Source organism: Ziziphus jujuba, chromosome 9 (assembly GCF_031755915.1).
Source record: "Ziziphus jujuba cultivar Dongzao chromosome 9, ASM3175591v1".
NCBI classification, from domain to species: Eukaryota; Viridiplantae; Streptophyta; class Magnoliopsida; order Rosales; family Rhamnaceae; genus Ziziphus; species Ziziphus jujuba.
Genome location: NC_083387.1, coordinates 28,705,596 through 28,710,245, shown reverse-complemented (window position 1 = coordinate 28,710,245; position 4,650 = coordinate 28,705,596).

The following is a 4,650-nucleotide window of genomic DNA, read 5'->3' as shown; positions in this document are numbered from 1 at the left end:
TAGTTTTCGGCTGTAATTAGGGTTAGAAGGTATCGCGCAGTCAGGCTCACCTTTTGTACCAATCTTTCGATATTGGATTTGTTCTCCCTGCCCGTGGTTTTTCCCATCAAGGGTTTCCACGTTAATTTGTGTTTGTTCTTCGCTTTCTTTGTTTCCGTTGCTATTTGTTTTTCTCCCAATTCCGTAACAAGTGGTATCAGAGCCGCATCGATCTATTTGGGAATTTTTTTTCTTTCGATCATGGCAACAAAGTTCGACATTGAGAAATTTGAGCGCAACATGAGTTTCTCCATGTGGCAAGTCAAGATGAAGGCGATTTTGACACAGAACGGTTTACACAAGGCGTTGGTTGGCAAGGAGCAGATGCCGTCTTCGTGGGATGCCGAAAAGAAAACCGAGGTTGATGAGCGTGCCCTATCCACCATTCAGCTATGCTTGTCCAATGAAGTTTTGAGGGAGGTCCTTGATCAAAAGACAACAAAGGACTTATGGGACAAGTTGGAATCTTTGTACATCACAAAGAATCTCACAACGAAACTGATTGCGAAGCACCGTCTATACACCCTTTCTATGGTTGAAGGTACACCGTCTGTTCAATTTTAGGGTTTCTTCTGTACTATATATATTTAGTTTTCGGCTGTAATTAGGGTTAGAAGGTATCGCGCAGTCAGGCTCACCTTTTGTACCAATCTTTCGATATTGGATTTGTTCTCCCTGCCCGTGGTTTTTCCCATCAAGGGTTTCCACGTTAATTTGTGTTTGTTCTTCGCTTTCTTTGTTTCCGTTGCTATTTGTTTTTCTCCCAATTCCGTAACAAGTGGTATCAGAGCCGCATCGATCTATTTGGGAATTTTTTTTCTTTCGATCATGGCAACAAAGTTCGACATTGAGAAATTTGAGCGCAACATGAGTTTCTCCATGTGGCAAGTCAAGATGAAGGCGATTTTGACACAGAACGGTTTACACAAGGCGTTGGTTGGCAAGGAGCAGATGCCGTCTTCGTGGGATGCCGAAAAGAAAACCGAGGTTGATGAGCGTGCCCTATCCACCATTCAGCTATGCTTGTCCAATGAAGTTTTGAGGGAGGTCCTTGATCAAAAGACAACAAAGGACTTATGGGACAAGTTGGAATCTTTGTACATCACAAAGAATCTCACAACGAAACTGATTGCGAAGCACCGTCTATACACCCTTTCTATGGTTGAAGGTACACCGTCTGTTCAATTTTAGGGTTTCTTCTGTACTATATATATTTAGTTTTCGGCTGTAATTAGGGTTAGAAGGTATCGCGCAGTCAGGCTCACCTTTTGTACCAATCTTTCGATATTGGATTTGTTCTCCCTGCCCGTGGTTTTTCCCATCAAGGGTTTCCACGTTAATTTGTGTTTGTTCTTCGCTTTCTTTGTTTCCGTTGCTATTTGTTTTTCTCCCAATTCCGTAACAAGTGGTATCAGAGCCGCATCGATCTATTTGGGAATTTTTTTTCTTTCGATCATGGCAACAAAGTTCGACATTGAGAAATTTGAGCGCAACATGAGTTTCTCCATGTGGCAAGTCAAGATGAAGGCGATTTTGACACAGAACGGTTTACACAAGGCGTTGGTTGGCAAGGAGCAGATGCCGTCTTCGTGGGATGCCGAAAAGAAAACCGAGGTTGATGAGCGTGCCCTATCCACCATTCAGCTATGCTTGTCCAATGAAGTTTTGAGGGAGGTCCTTGATCAAAAGACAACAAAGGACTTATGGGACAAGTTGGAATCTTTGTACATCACAAAGAATCTCACAACGAAACTGATTGCGAAGCACCGTCTATACACCCTTTCTATGGTTGAAGGTACACCGTCTGTTCAATTTTAGGGTTTCTTCTGTACTATATATATTTAGTTTTCGGCTGTAATTAGGGTTAGAAGGTATCGCGCAGTCAGGCTCACCTTTTGTACCAATCTTTCGATATTGGATTTGTTCTCCCTGCCCGTGGTTTTTCCCATCAAGGGTTTCCACGTTAATTTGTGTTTGTTCTTCGCTTTCTTTGTTTCCGTTGCTATTTGTTTTTCTCCCAATTCCGTAACAAGTGGTATCAGAGCCGCATCGATCTATTTGGGAATTTTTTTTCTTTCGATCATGGCAACAAAGTTCGACATTGAGAAATTTGAGCGCAACATGAGTTTCTCCATGTGGCAAGTCAAGATGAAGGCGATTTTGACACAGAACGGTTTACACAAGGCGTTGGTTGGCAAGGAGCAGATGCCGTCTTCGTGGGATGCCGAAAAGAAAACCGAGGTTGATGAGCGTGCCCTATCCACCATTCAGCTATGCTTGTCCAATGAAGTTTTGAGGGAGGTCCTTGATCAAAAGACAACAAAGGACTTATGGGACAAGTTGGAATCTTTGTACATCACAAAGAATCTCACAACGAAACTGATTGCGAAGCACCGTCTATACACCCTTTCTATGGTTGAAGGTACACCGTCTGTTCAATTTTAGGGTTTCTTCTGTAGTATATATATTTAGTTTTCGGCTGTAATTAGGGTTAGAAGGTATCGCGCAGTCAGGCTCACCTTTTGTACCAATCTATCGATATTGGATTTCTTCTCCCTGCCCGTGGTTTTTCCCATCAAGGGTTTCCACGTTAATTTGTGTTTGTTCTTCGCTTTCTTTGTTTCCGTTGCTATTTGTTTTTCTCCCAATTCCGTAACAAGTGGTATCAGAGCCGCATCGATCTATTTGGGAATTTTTTTTCTTTCGATCATGGCAACAAAGTTCGACATTGAGAAATTTGAGCGCAACATGAGTTTCTCCATGTGGCAAGTCAAGATGAAGGCGATTTTGACACAGAACGGTTTACACAAGGCGTTGGTTGGCAAGGAGCAGATGCCGTCTTCGTGGGATGCCGAAAAGAAAACCGAGGTTGATGAGCGTGCCCTATCCACCATTCAGCTATGCTTGTCCAATGAAGTTTTGAGGGAGGTCCTTGATCAAAAGACAACAAAGGACTTATGGGACAAGTTGGAATCTTTGTACATCACAAAGAATCTCACAACGAAACTGATTGCGAAGCACCGTCTATACACCCTTTCTATGGTTGAAGGTACACCGTCTGTTCAATTTTAGGGTTTCTTCTGTACTATATATATTTAGTTTTCGGCTGTAATTAGGGTTAGAAGGTATCGCGCAGTCAGGCTCACCTTTTGTACCAATCTTTCGATATTGGATTTGTTCTCCCTGCCCGTGGTTTTTCCCATCAAGGGTTTCCACGTTAATTTGTGTTTGTTCTTCGCTTTCTTTGTTTCCGTTGCTATTTGTTTTTCTCCCAATTCCGTAACAAGTGGTATCAGAGCCGCATCGATCTATTTGGGAATTTTTTTTCTTTCGATCATGGCAACAAAGTTCGACATTGAGAAATTTGAGCGCAACATGAGTTTCTCCATGTGGCAAGTCAAGATGAAGGCGATTTTGACACAGAACGGTTTACACAAGGCGTTGGTTGGCAAGGAGCAGATGCCGTCTTCGTGGGATGCCGAAAAGAAAACCGAGGTTGATGAGCGTGCCCTATCCACCATTCAGCTATGCTTGTCCAATGAAGTTTTGAGGGAGGTCCTTGATCAAAAGACAACAAAGGACTTATGGGACAAGTTGGAATCTTTGTACATCACAAAGAATCTCACAACGAAACTGATTGCGAAGCACCGTCTATACACCCTTTCTATGGTTGAAGGTACACCGTCTGTTCAATTTTAGGGTTTCTTCTGTACTATATATATTTAGTTTTCGGCTGTAATTAGGGTTAGAAGGTATCGCGCAGTCAGGCTCACCTTTTGTACCAATCTTTCGATATTGGATTTGTTCTCCCTGCCCGTGGTTTTTCCCATCAAGGGTTTCCACGTTAATTTGTGTTTGTTCTTCGCTTTCTTTGTTTCCGTTGCTATTTGTTTTTCTCCCAATTCCGTAACAAGTGGTATCAGAGCCGCATCGATCTATTTGGGAATTTTTTTTCTTTCGATCATGGCAACAAAGTTCGACATTGAGAAATTTGAGCGCAACATGAGTTTCTCCATGTGGCAAGTCAAGATGAAGGCGATTTTGACACAGAACGGTTTACACAAGGCGTTGGTTGGCAAGGAGCAGATGCCGTCTTCGTGGGATGCCGAAAAGAAAACCGAGGTTGATGAGCGTGCCCTATCCACCATTCAGCTATGCTTGTCCAATGAAGTTTTGAGGGAGGTCCTTGATCAAAAGACAACAAAGGACTTATGGGACAAGTTGGAATCTTTGTACATCACAAAGAATCTCACAACGAAACTGATTGCGAAGCACCGTCTATACACCCTTTCTATGGTTGAAGGTACACCGTCTGTTCAATTTTAGGGTTTCTTCTGTACTATATATATTTAGTTTTCGGCTGTAATTAGGGTTAGAAGGTATCGCGCAGTCAGGCTCACCTTTTGTACCAATCTTTCGATATTGGATTTGTTCTCCCTGCCCGTGGTTTTTCCCATCAAGGGTTTCCACGTTAATTTGTGTTTGTTCTTCGCTTTCTTTGTTTCCGTTGCTATTTGTTTTTCTCCCAATTCCGTAACAAGTGGTATCAGAGCCGCATCGATCTATTTGGGAATTTTTTTTCTTTCGATCATGGCAACAAAGTTCGACATT